Raw genomic sequence first — 14,891 nt, 5'->3', positions numbered from 1 at the left:
ACAGTTCCAGTTACTCCCTCTTCCTTCCCACTCAGAGAAGAATATGGAGTTGGAAAGAATACAGGGGGGAAAGGGTCTAAAATTATGGTGGAATTGGAAGTTCTCCTTATAATGGAAGTTTAAAGATTGGCTTTTGTTTCTGGTTAATTGGAAAAAAATAACAACAAAGATGGGAGATATAATAGCACCTCATTTTGCAACTGAAGTATATCTGTTTTTGTATGCTGTTGAAAAGCCTTTTCTTCCTCAGGGACGAGCCAGAATGCTATTCAGCCAGTAAAAAAAACAACTGCTTGAATTAAAAAAAAAATAGATATTGGGATGGAGGACAATCTGGATGAGGAACCTGGATGAGGAAGATGGCTCCAGTCCTGGTTTCATTCTCTGGAACAGTGATTTTGCACCTGCTATTTGTACTGAAAGAACAGAACTTTTAATGTGAATGCAAGTTTTCTTTCTTTGCAAACAACTAGTGTACAAACCTCAATGTAGAGCAGTTTCTCCACCAGTTCCTAAGCCAAGATGAGTGTTCTTATGCCTACTATTTTCGTTTGTATGATAGCTATACATTTATGAATTGAATTAATTCCATCATATTTAATCCGGCTCTTAGTTTTGTTGTTGCTGCATTATAAATAGTAAGGAGTGATAACATTGCAGCAGCCCCACAATCTGCCCCTTGTGATATTTAGCCAGTTTTGTGCAAATCTCTGTTGTGAAAAGTTGGGTTCGTGATTTTCTACTAATGACAATGCAGGTATAGCATGTTTCCCACCAGTCTACAGTGAAATGTCTTCTGTAGCCATTTAGACACTCATTTCATGTTAGAGGTGTATACTTTTCTTTTTCCTTGGTGGAAGTTGGAATTGAGCGACTGTGAATTTTTGAATTCTTCCCACTTCTGGGATTGAAGTGCTACGCTCATTTATGATGCATTTAGTCTCTCATTTTAAAGAAGAGAAATAAACAAATGTTTCAGTCTTCAGAGAATCAGGTTGGGTTAGATGCTAGGTAGGTATCGTATTTCATCATTTAAAAGATGTGAAAGGAATTTAATCATGATAATATAATCTCACATTTCAAATATTCAATACACAAGGATTATTTTTACAATCTCACAACTGCCCTTGAATCCGGTAAGACTCATATTCTAAATGAATGTCTCTTGCTCTTCAAGCTAGTGCATGTAATCTGTCCTAATAAATGAGAAGTGATGAAAATAACTAGTGACACCCTTCTTCCTAGGTAGACCAAGTCCAGAGGGAAAGATGAAGTGAGGAGAAAATCCTGACATGGTAATGATGATTTATTGCCCAAAGCTCTCTGGGCAAAACGTTACACTAATAGTGTCCCCATCAGCAAACATTAAAGGGACACTGTACTTGTGAGGTGCTTAATTTATGACCGAAGGGAGATTTGAACGAGGAAATTCCTCGGAGTCCTCAGATTTCTATTTGTTTTCAGCACACAGTGGAGAAGCTAGTATTATATGCTTGAAACATTAAAGGAAATATGAAAGAGTAGGAAACAGTAGATAATTTGCTGCAGGTCAGAAATAACTACCCAATAGCAGGGTCTTGTGTTGAGACGTCTTGTGTCCTCCTGGAAATCTCCTCCAAAAGGAAAGAGCCTAAGTTCCTTGTGTTGAAAGAGTATCAATAACACCATTCCTCCTGGAAACACTGATAATAAAACAGGAGTTCCTACTTTAGTGTGGGACACTTTTTTGGGATGTGTTCCTTCAAAAGATTCTCCTTTGCACTAAGGTGCTAGCTGAGCCATGGCTTAGCAGTAGGGAGCATAAGGAATAAATCCAATCAACAAATCCAATCAAGAGACACTGAAGGAAAAGCAGAATTCCTGGTGAATAAGGAGTTGCTTTTGAGCAGGACAGTATTAAAGCAATTTTGGGAAACTAGCAGCTATATCCCAAACAAGTCATTGAATATCCAGTGTTAAAAGTGCCCCCCCCTTTCAGAAAGCTGCTGGCTGTTCTACTGTAAAAGATGTCCAGAATTTTATTCAATGGAACTGAATAAAACAGGCCGCATTTGAGGTCTTCTATGAAGACATTTAGGAGTAGTTCTTCAACATTGAAAAAGCAGAATGAGATGGTTGTGTGGTCTACCATGCAGACCACTTCTTTTGGAGCGTCTGATTTAAATGGATGGATTCTTTCGCTGCATGAATTCAAATTATGACCTCTTTAAATCAGAATTCATGGACTAAATGACATTTATGTGTTATCTTTTATAGTAAGAGCACATTTTTACTGTCTATTAGAATTTGTGATAATTTGCAGTTGAGTAAACTATTTTTTAGTCGGTAGATGTTGAGAATTGATTGAGCCTTTACAAGTAGTCCTCCTTTATTGACCACAATTGGTAAATTGGTCATTAAGTGAAACCAATGCCAAGTAAAATGACCTACTTTAGGTTTCCTTGGCTTTACAGACCTGTAAAGGTCATGAATGTGAACATTGGTTGTAAAATTACTTTTTCATCATCCTGCCAGCAATCACTAAATAAGGTTTGTCTTATTTTGTGAATTTACAGGATAACCTGTACTGACTTTGTTATTCCTTAAAATTCAAGGAGGAGACTACTTTCCAGAACAAAATATTCATCTTTTTCCTCATTACTGCCTGTTCTGACCTAGGTTTCCCAAGAGCCATGAAGCAAATTCCTTGTCGCGACAAAAAACCTTTTTATTAATTTACTGTGAATTCTTCTCATTCAAATCCAACAAAGTCTTTCAAGGGAGGATTTACAGTCATAGACCTTATCTGGCTTGGAGAGCTGCCAGGCTAATATCTGCAAAACTTGGCAAGGAGTCTCAAAGAGTCACGAACCAATTAAGTGAACTAATTGTCTCCTGCAGCCTCCACTCCCCTTTCGTTCCTCTTTTATTTCCTCTGCGAGGGGCCATTCATTGTCCACCGGTAGCCTTACTCCCAAGTCGACTTCGGTTGTTTAGCTGTTCCCTTCATGTGGGAACTCTGAGCATGTGCACACTGGGAACAGGCTCCAGCTGTTCGTCTGCCTCACTGATGTCTGACTCTGAAGGCAGCTGATAACTGGCATGTGGCTCTGGCCCCGTCTCTGCCTCAGACATACCCCTCATCAGAGCCTTCCCCATGGACTGGCCATGTTCCTCCCCAACCGCCTCACTATCCAAATCTGCTGCCAGCTCTGCTGGCCACTGGCAGGCCACAACACTGCCTTTCTTAACAAGTCACTTTTTTCTTCTTGGAAGCCAGTGCTTGACCCATGACTTAGTTTCTTCTATTGAAAATTTGATCTATGTCCAAAAAAAATTCTTATTTTAGGATTTAGGGTTTTAGTAGTATTGGCTTCCAGCAGGTCTAATTAACCCCAGTCAATATTTCCAAAGATGGGGATAATGGGAGCTGTAGGCCAGCAACTCTGGAGGAATTTCCCATGTTTCTTTTAGTCGCTTGGCTATACATTTAATTTATAATTCTGTATACATGGAGTCCTTGGGGCTTCCTAAGCTTGGTTGTTTACTTGAAGATATTTCATTGATGTTACCTAGTTGGGTAATGAAACATCTGTGAGAGAACAACCAAGACCAGAGAGCACCAAGAACTCCACAATTCAACTCTGAGCTAAAGATATTCCCTTCTGTTGGCATTCTATATATGCCCGTCTCATATTCTTTCCATCTTTCTTTTAAACAATACAGCTAAGATTAGAAACTAGTTATATTTGGAATAGTTTCTCCTTTATATACTTCAGCTTTTCCCAGTCAGTACTACAGTTCTTAGATTTTTTCCCCCCAGCCATCTGCCATAAGGATTTTTCTGCACCAAGAATTTCAGCACACTTTTTAACATTATTGCTATTAATCTACCACCACAGAGAGATGGCTTCTGAATTTATCTTGGTAGGTCTGCAGGCAACAGCTGCACAACCCAAATTTCGAATCATTGTGTTAAATCAACCTTTTTCCCTAGTCTCTTCTCATCAATTTGTCACCTAGATAAGCCCAACCATCCCCAGAAGCAGAGTCCCATTATGCACAGCTCTGGCTGTTTCCTTCCACAGATTTTCATCAACCTGCACAGAGATTCTTTTACCCCAAGACATATGCTGTTGTTTTCTTGCCTTTTTCTTACTCTGCAGCATGCAGAAACATTCCCAGGCTACTTATCATTCTGAAAATGGAGTTGGTTGTATATAGCTCTGTGTTTATCTGTTATACAGTACTGTGAGCTCAGGTGTATATTTTGAAGCCTAAATGCTTCCCTTTCTCATTTCCAGGCAGCCAATGAAATAAAATAAAAAATCCAAATGAGGTAAGAAATGCAAGGGAATATCAGAATATCAGGCATAGCAAGCAGTAGCCATGAATAGGGATCATTTTGCTATTGAAACAAGTCAGCTTTCCCACTCTTTTTTTTAATTGTAAAATTTTATTGGTTTTTTACAAATGTTTTGAGGAAAAAGGTAAATAGGTATAGAAAATTTTGACAGCTACATCATGCGGAAGATAGAAATCCCCCCAAATCTCACCATTTTTACAAAAAAGAAAAAGAAAACATCAGAATTTGAATAAACATTGGCAGCTTTTTGTTTTTACATTCAATCAATATATTCAATCACTTTTGTATCCCTTCCAGGAATTACATTATAACAACAATTGCAATAATGTTTCAACTCATTTTTGTGACCTGAGTCTTCTGAGTGTTGCATCCTCCCCCCTGTCTGCCGGCAGAGCCGGGGCCCTTCTCTCCTTCATATCTTGTGTATTGTCCCCTGTTTCATCTAGGAGGGCACTGTGTTTCTTAGTAAAGGCCTCCGCCTCCACAACTGTGTTGATTCTAATTCTGCTGCCCTGCAGCCACTGCCGATCCAGGGGGCCCCAACAAGCCGCCCTATGGCAGGGATCCCCTCCAAGGTTCCCTGTGCTCCCCCTAAGCTTAAGGGGAGCCCACCGAGAAGACGAGCAGCGGACGTGAACGTCTGTCGCCTTGGGGGACCGGAAGCTGACCAGCTTTCCCACTCTTGTATTAGCACAATATTATGGGGGTGGGATGGTGGATGAGCTGTTAAGATGTTGGGCTTGTCGGTTGGAAAGTCGGCAGCCCAGGTTCGAAACCCGAGTGCCACGTGACAGGATGAGCTCCCGTCCTCACCTTGGCTCCTTGATTTCCTTGGATCCACTTAGCCATTTTTACAGGATAAGGATTCTATTGAAAACTGTAAAGAACAGCAATTACAAAAAATAAAAGAATAACTGGGAATGTTAGTCATGAATAGTCAATGGATAAGGTCTTGAGTAGAAGCAGGAAAATTTGAATTTGATTTCAAAATCCCAGAGATTGTCAACTTGAATGAATCAAACCATTCTGATACTGGACTTCAATGAAACTCTGGTCCCAGTATATTTCCCATAGCTTTGAGATGCTGCGGGTATTAGGGTGAGCCTCCTATTTCAGCTTTAACTGATTTTGTAATATGCCAGGGTGGAGAAAGGAAGAAGGAGATGTTTATTATTACTCCCTTTTTTGCCTGCCACTAGTGAGAGAGAAAAAAATCTCGCGTATGAAAAGTGTTTGCCTGACAGCAGATAAATTTGCATAGGCCGATTCTACAAACTTTTACTAATCAACAATTCAGTTGCATGAATATTCATCAACAACTCTGTTACATCAATATTGCACAGTTGTTTAATGTAGACTGCATTCAAAGGTATCTTCCTTATGATGAACAAACTTACTGGTGGGCAAAAACTTTGAACAAAAAAATGAACTGTATTGAATTTCAGTAGGAAGCTAATAATCCAGCTGTCACTAAACACCACAACCGTGGCATCTTGTGGCTGGAGAGAACTTGCACCGTTTGTTCCATATGGCCATGCCACATTGTCACCAGTTTCTTACCTTGAGCAGCTGTACGACAGTCTTTTGTGAATTGCATTAGCTAGTGACCTGACCTATGATTGATTTTATTTATTCTATGGCTAGCATAAATTGTTTTATGATACACATGAGGGCTACAGTAAGGTACAAGTCTAATTTATTGTGCAGTTCCCCCTTGATTAATTTCCAGAGAGCTATACTTCAAGTGATTAAAGAAAGTCGTCCCATAAAATTGCCAGGATGTGTAAATACCTATATGCCTCGCTGACTCCATACATTTTTTAAAAAAAAATCTGTTTTAATAGTCAATTCAAAGGCTTAACAGAAGAATTATCAGAATCCTGGAACATTTCCATCTCGCAATGTGTGAATGCCAGCTGAATATCTACTGTAGTACATTTTTATTTGCATGCTGATGCTTGATGCTTATTTGTACCTCATAACATCAAACAAAACATAGATAAGGATCTCCTTTGATTTTTGTTATAGCAAATATTAATTTGGGTCTGCGCCATATGGAGCATAGATTCAAAACCCTAGAACCTTTTGTAACTGTGGTTGAATATGAGATCCACTGGATTTTCTTCTTCTGGCCTTCTAGCTCTCCAATTTTATTCAAGCTTCTCTTGGTCTTGAAAGCTGATCTTCTTGCTCCTTTCTTTGTTGGTCTGTTCAGCCAATGGTCAAGAAGGGGGCTTGGCATGTTGTTCAAATACCCTACCAAATCAAGGACAAGAATAGAACAGGTTAATATTTTTTACCCAAACCTAACCTAAGAAACTGTATGGGGACAAAGTAACTCTTTATAACTCAAGGGATGCAGTGGCTCAGTGGCTAAGATGCTGAGCTTGTTGATCAGAAAGGTCGGCAGTTTGGCGGTTCAAATCCCTAGCACTATGTAATGGAGTGAGGTCCCGTTACTTGTCCCAGCTTCTGCTAACCCAGCAGTTCGAAAGCACATAAAAAATGCAAGTAGAAAAACAGGGACCGCCTTTGGTGGGAAGGTAACAGCGTTCTGTGCACCTTCCGCATTTAATTATGCCGGCCACATGACCATGGAGACGTCTTCAGACAGTGCTGGCTCTTTGGCTTTGAAACAGAGATGAGCACTGCCCCCTAGAATCAGAAATGACTAGCACTTATGTGCGAGGGGGAAACTTTATCTTAAAGTAACTCTTCGCAATTATTTCATAGCTAGTAGGACTGAGAAGATTCATGCAAAGTAAGCCTTCCCTCCCTGCTGCTGATACAGACAAAAAGTGTATCCTTCTACAGTTTATCCTTCTCCAGGTCCTGCATCTTCATTTTTACTTTTTGTCCTCACCCACTATGGAAGAGTAGAGACTCCCAGCAGACTAGAGGTTGATATGGTTTCCTTGATTCTCTCTGTGGTTGAACTAACCTTGGCTGTGCTTTTTAAAAACAAAGTTTAAAAAAAATGTGAGGAGAGGAGCTCTCCAAGTGATGGCTTCTTTGGTAGGGTGTGGGAAGTCTTGAATATTGGTAGTTCCATACTTGATGAGGTGATCAGCAATTGTGCACCACTGGGGGAATGGGTAACTCAATCAGTTGGGTCAGTTTCATATTTATTGTACAGGTAACTAATCCCTATTTCTAGGACTAGAGTCTTCTACTTGTTTCCATTGCTCTATTATTCCATTACTCATTTCCATTACTCAGGGGAAGACCCTGAGAAAAAGCTTCTTGGAAAAGGCCCACTGAATCAGTGATAGGTTTCAATTTATTTTACTACCGGTTCGCTCATGCATGCTCGCTTGTGTGTCGCTTCTGCGCATGTGGGTAGGCGGAGCCTTCCAACCACTGCCACTACCAGTTCGCCCAATCTGGGGTGAACTGGCAGAAACCCCCCTCTGCATTGAATCCAAGACCTGTTTTTTATGTGTGGCATGCCATTTGTTAACCACAATTCCTCCATCTTTCCCTCCTTTATTTTTGCTGGGCAGAAATATATCCATACTAACTACATTAACACTAGCTATTTTTGAAGATACCAATTGTGGGATTCAGTCAGTATGTTTACAGAAAAGATGCTGTAAATGATTTTGTAGTAAGACACTAATATTTATCTACATTTTACATCTCTTTTATACAGTGACGTGCAGTGAGGTTTATGGCTGGTGAGGCTGGTGACGTCATCAGTGCGAGCCACGGTCCCCTTCATGTTGACTCAGGAGTCAGGAAGGAGGGGAATGGGACCATGTGTGCAGGAGGCTGAGGCTCCTGAGTCAACATGAAGGGGACCACAGAGCGCGCTCTGCAGGACCGCGGCTAACGCTCCGCGGTCCCCTTCATGTTGACTCAGGAAGGCGGGGAATGGGACCACGAGTGCAGGAGGGAGGCTAGGGTTAGAGGAGCCTCCTGCACATGTGGTCCCATTCCCGGACCACGTGTGCAGAAGGCTCCTCAGCGCCTTTTCCCTTTCCCCTTTTTTCATTTTCATGATGAGAGTGGTGAGGCTCTGCCTCCCCTGCCTCCCCTGACCGCACTTCCCTGCTTTTATATGAAATTCTTGTGGCTTTGGGGTCAAAACAACTGAACTGCTACTTGGTTTCTCCAACATTACTGCAAGACATTTGGGAGTTTGTTGTATAAAATGTTGTTCTTGAGAGTATTTAAACAAGCCTCATGTTTTTGGTTCTCTTAAATGCATAACTAAGAGCTGGGAGATTAGAAGATAGCCTGAGTTTATAGTATTTTTCATAACACCCACAAATAATCCCAAAGGGCAGTCTCTTGTGTTTAGGAACAGATAATTATGATATCTCATGCTTTATTTCTTCTTCTTTCTCTCCTAGACCTATACATTTTGCCTTTAGGCCCTACTTTTTTCATTTCCACTGTAACCTTTGTTCAATTTATTTGACAAATGCCAACTTCTTAGTCTTTATCCTTATATGTATGTCAGAACTTTTAGAAGCAATGTGCTAGTTCCATACACTGAATCAATATATTCCCCAAGCTGGTTTCTCTTCCAAACCCCCACCCACCCACCTTTTGAGTTGTGCACATTTTGTTAAAAAATAAAGTCTGAAACTTGAAATTTGCACAGTTATTCCCCTATAGACAAAATTTATCCTCATGTTTTGAAGTACAGTGCAGAAATCTACAGGGAATGTATCACATCTCTTGAAAAGGTCATTTATTTTCCATTCCATCGTTCCATCTATACAAAGGTACTTTCATATACTGCATACTGCTGCCTGCAAGTGCATAAATAACAGACAGCCAAGACGGTATTAAAAAGGAAACCAATTATGCTCAAATATGGATAAAGTTATTAAAAATAACACACATATGTACTTCTTTATTAGCCCAACAGGACATTGGTGGAGGGGGGACGTTTCCTTTAAATTGGTCTTGAGTCTTGAATGTCCCTACAGTTTTCTTATCAAGGTTTTTGGAAGTGGTTTGCCATTGCCTTCTTCCTAGAGCTGAGGGAGAGTGACAAAATCACCAACTGGCTTCATGCCTAAAGTAGGATTAAAGCCTGATGCCTTTAACCTCTACATCAAACTGGCTCTCACACTCTTTTTAAAAAGAATAATGTTAGAGAATGAGATTTATTGGTGTTAAGAAATATTAATGGAGCTTAGCGACCGTAAATTACTTTGTTGCCTACACAGATTACTATTGAATGAAAAGCCAAATTCCAGTTAGTGGTTTAATAAAAGTAAAGTTGTAATATTTTTTCCAATCCAAGTTCACAGATACCTCATCTCCAATATTATACTTTGGCCTTCAAGGAGACCATGGATGGATCCAAGTGGTTGGTTGCTAACTGGTTTACTACTGGTTCACTTGTGCTTGTGTGCGCAACACTTCTGTACATGCGCAAAAGCGTCCGGGCAGGTGGATGGAGCCTCCCGCTGCCGCCACTACTGATTCGGCCAAACTGGGAGCAACCCACCTCTGATGGACCCCCAAATTAAACATCTCTGTCCTTGAGCATGACAAATAGAAAAATATATACAGGTAATCCTTGATTTACAACCAGAGATGGGTTGCTACCGGTTCACACTGATTTGGGCGAACTGGTAGTGGTATTTTTTCCTGGGTCGCAGAACTGGCAATGACTCAGGCTGGCCACACCCCGAACCAGTTCCTTGGTCTTTGCTGCCATTGCCAGCATGTTTTTTATTAGTTTTTAATGGTCTTTGTGCATGCGCAACACAATTTATATTGAATTGTGCATGCATGAGCAACACTCATCTGGCACGCATGCGAAGTGAATCAGCAGCAACTCAGCCCTGCTTACAACCATTTGCTTTAGTGACCATTCAAAGTTACAATGGCATTGAAAAAAACTTATGACTGGTTGTCACCATTGTAGCATCTCCATGGTCACTTGATCAAAATCTGGGCACTTGGTAATTGGCATGTATTTATGCTGTTAAATTGTCTTGGGGTCATGCAGTTTCTTATTTGTAACTTTCCAGCTGGCTTCTGACAAGCAAAATCAATGGGTGAAGCCAGATTCACTTTCATGACCATTAACAACTGCAATGATTCACTTAACAACTGTGGCAGAAAGGTCATAAAATAGGGGGCCACTCACTTAACAGTGCCCTGCTTAGCAATGGGCTAAGTTGGGGTTGTAAACAGAGGATTATCTATATTCGTAAATGTATATGAGATACATCCATACATGTTTCCTAACTTGTGGCTATGGCAGTAGGAATGGACGGAATAGAAACTGAAATAAATCAATGCATCTGCGGACACAATATGTATGTAACTAGTTCAAAAAAATTATAGATATGAACTTTATAGATCTCTCATTATTCTTATAATGAACTGATTCAAATTACACAAGACTTTTTTTTTTAATAAACTAGTGTCCAATACTGTGAGACACAATGTCTAAAATATATCTAAGAATAGTTTTTTATCAGAAAGTTGAGAACTGTACTGAAAAGCAATATTCAATTTAAAGCATTGCTAATGCCAGCAATTTTGATTCAGAAAATACATTCGGTTCTGCTGAGCTGGGATTATAATAAACAAGTCACCCATGCGGCGAATAATAATAATGAAAAGATATACAGATCAAATTAATTAAAACACAATTAAAATAGAAATTACCTAATATAATCAGCAATTTAAAACCGCAGAAATAATGTAAGGAGAACATTAAACAGTTTAAAAGGCTATCCTTCCTGATTTGCATAATTTAAGCAAACATATTATATTTTAGCATTTGGACATTCAGGATTTGCTAAAGCTGAATTGTAATACCTACTGAATAGATTTGTCTGCAAAGCAGTCCATCTGTTATCTTTACAAGCAGTAGAGAAAAAGGATTCCGTGTTTCACCCTTCTCTTAAAAGCACTTCAAATAACATATCCATCCTGAATATGTATGGATGCTTCCAAATTCAGGGTGGCCAATTGCTGTATTCTGTTTAATGATAAGAGCCTGGGCTGATTCGGAGAGCCTTATTGTGTTCATTTTCCGACATAAATTCACTTCATAATCAGCCTAATACTCTATAGGAACAAATACAATCAATATAGTTTATGCAAAACATAAAAAAATGGGACATTATGAACTAAACTTTTATTTAGCAGGTTACTGTGGACCAGAAAAATTGCCTTGGGGTGGGATGGAAGAAGGGGATTTGGCCCAGAGACTGTCTTCTGGCTGTGTCTATTTTAAACCATTATTAATAGCATCCATTGCAATCATAGAAACTAATTTTCTGGCGATGTGAAAAAACAACAACTCTGTGTGAAACATCCTTTTCTGTTTGTATAGTCACCGAGAGCCTGTGTGTCAAATTATGTCTTTTCTAATTCTTAATGGGATACCCTGGAGTGTTTCTTAGAGTCGGCATTGCACCCACTTGGAAAATAAGTACGGATGGTACTGTCTACATAGGATCAAACTTTTATGGCAAATCTGTAGTGTTGCCATGGAAATCCCAATTGTTGCAATCTTTTTCCTTTGCACTTTATACTCTGACATTCTATGGTAAAGTGGCGATTATGAAGAAGCACAGAAAAATCAGAAAAGAAAAGTTTCTCTTACATTAGAAGAATGGAGAGAGGGAGAGAGAAAGAGAAAGAAAGAAAGAGAGGGGGGGAGGGAGGGAGGGACAGAGGACTATCCTTCTGCTATTATGAAATCTGATTTTCATTAGCTGCCTGTTTTATGCTGCTTGATACTTGATTCCTCTAGTAGCTCTCTTACTAGATTACTTATCATCTGCAGCCTCATTATAAGGGCCTGACCTTTGCAGAGAAAACAGAGGAGACTGAATGGCAAATTAGATGGCACATTAAATGCAGGCAGACATTCATCATGTCCAATTTTTGTTATTAGAATATTTGCTTTAGGGGAAATACGATCAGAATTGGGACCACAGTCTCAACCTTGAGAGAGGGGTATTAAGGCTCCCTATCAGCCATGGCTCTGGTGAAAATCACAAACCAGCTCTGTTTCAAATAGAAAGTAAAGTGGTGATGTTATCAGATGATAAAATTCAGATGATGATGATGTATCATCATATATATCTTGACTACATACTGTTGTTTACTAAAGAAAAAAAATCAGTATAAGATAATGTTAAATGATTATATATATTTAATAATGAGATGTGGGCTTCAGAGTGGTTTGTGCATACTTATACTAATTCATTGTCTCATCATTTGATTACTCTGGTGATTTAGAGGTACATACAGTTGGACCATAAGAAAGGCTGAGTGCCAAACAATTGAGGCCTTTGAACTATGGTGCTGGAGAAGACTCCTGCGAGTCCCGTGCAAGGAAATCAAACTGGTCAGTCCTAGAGGAGATCAACTCTGACTGCTCTTTAGAAGGTCAGATCCTGAAGATGAAACTGAATTACTTTGACCACCTAATGAGAAGGAAGGGCTCACTGGAAAAGAGTCTAATGCTGGGAACGATTGAGGGCAAAAGAAGAAGGGGACGACAGAGAATGAGGTGGCTGGATGGAGTCACCGAAGCAGTAGGCATGAGCTTAAATGGACTTTGGGGGGATGTAGAGGACAGGAAGGCCTAGAGAAACATTGTCCATGGGGTCACAATGGGTCGGACACAACTTCGCGACTAACAACAACAACAGTGGATACAAAAATTGTAAAACAGAAATATATTACAGTGTGTTATTTCACCTGGTGTGTCTCATTCACACATGGTTTCTCTTGATGCTGTATCCAACTGCTTACAAAACTTGCCTCTAGAAATTAATTCAATTCAGCCAACAGTTTTTTTGAATATGTTTCATTGCTGATAAAGATCCTAGAGAATTTTGATTGAAGGATCAGAGTTGGAACTCTTGACTCTCCATGTTATTGAAGGAATGACTAATGCTACAAGGATAAAATATCCAAGGTACTAGTAAATAACAGAGACCTGGATTTATTACTAGAAATAATTTAAAAGGAACTAGTTCTTTGGATAAAAGAAATGCATATGTTGCTGTAAAGACCAACAGCAGAAAATGAAGTTAGTGGAATCACACTATAGAGATCATGAAAAAACAGACTATTGTATAATTAAGGAAAACAATGTATCATAAGGATTCCTTCCTGGAATAAAAACACTGGCAGGGTCAAGATCAAACTCACCAGAAGTTGCGTATGGATTTTTTTTTAAAAAAGAAAGTGGGATAAATGAGTATGGTAGGCTTCAGTTTTCCCCCCATCTAGGTAGACTGTGGAATAGCAACTGTACAGTAATATCTGCATATTTTCCAGACAGTCCAAATATAATAATCTGATTTGGAGATCTTTGCAGGAAATTACATCCCCAGTCCTACTTAGCTCAGATTCTAGTTGGTTTGGTTTGGAAAACTGAATGGCCATAGCATAACACTTCTTACGGCTTCATGCCAAATGTTTCCAAATTAGAAGCTCACTATACCAGCTCACTTTCTGAACCGTGATTCATTAAACAACTTAGGTAGAGCAGTAAAACCTTGGTTTACCACAAGATTATTTTCGGAGGCTGGTTCTGAGAAGGGCAGTGTTACCTGGATCGGAATATAGAAGCCCACTGTGGCAATAGAGTGGGTAAAGTGGGCTTTCCAGGATCTATAGATCTCTGGATCTTTGTTAAAAACCCTTTCTCCAAATGTTTACTAAACTAAAACATCCAGCTCCCCCTGCCAGGATGGTTAATGGTGAGCGATGCTGGGAACTATAGTTCAGCAACACTGGAAAAGCTACACATTCCCACTGCCGACAGTCACCCGGTTCTTATCCTCTATACACATTCTCAATGCTTCAAAATTTCTATGGAGTACAATCATTTCTGGATTCGTGACTGAAAAAAAGCTTATAGAAGGAGGCTTGCCAAGGGATGTATTTAAAAAAGGCAGCAGAGAAGCTGGACCCCTTTCTGGCTCAGCACACTTTGCCAAGCACTCCCAATCTTCATACATTTAGAATTAGAGCCTCCGCCAACAGCACAAACTTACCAGCAGGAGTGCGTAAAATGGATGCCATTGTCACTTTCCCAATAATGCCATTTCCACAAGAAAAATCACAGCACGGTGGGGTGGGGGTGGGTGGGTGGGGGGAAAGTGATTGAAGTCTAGCCTTCATTTATTTTGAACCAAGGGTTTACAAGCTGCTTGGCGTTATGCCCGGCTCTGCTTCCCTAAGCTCACTCGTTGCTCAAACATTTCATTGGATTCAGAAGGAAACAGATTTCAAACGCCTGTTAAAAGTGTAATGATGCACAGCTTTGGGAATGATTATTTTAAATCAGTTTGTTTTATGGAATGGGCTCCCTCCATATTTATACAGTAGGTACCTTCTTTAATCCTGGTCTCCTTGCCTTGCCTTTCAATAAAACTAATAACCCCAACAGTCTCCACTAGATGGAAGTATTGTATAAGAGCGGTAAGGCCAGCGTGCAGTTTTAATGCAAACTAATTTGCCTCCCAAACATATATGTATATAATTAGACACTGTCAGTGTCTTTCTTTTAAAATAAGTTTAACATTCCTAATTGGCTACA

Source organism: Natrix helvetica (assembly GCF_964273705.1).
Source record: "Natrix helvetica genome assembly, chromosome: 3".
Classification (NCBI taxonomy): domain Eukaryota; kingdom Metazoa; phylum Chordata; class Lepidosauria; order Squamata; family Natricidae; genus Natrix; species Natrix helvetica.
This window is presented reverse-complemented; position numbering follows the sequence as displayed.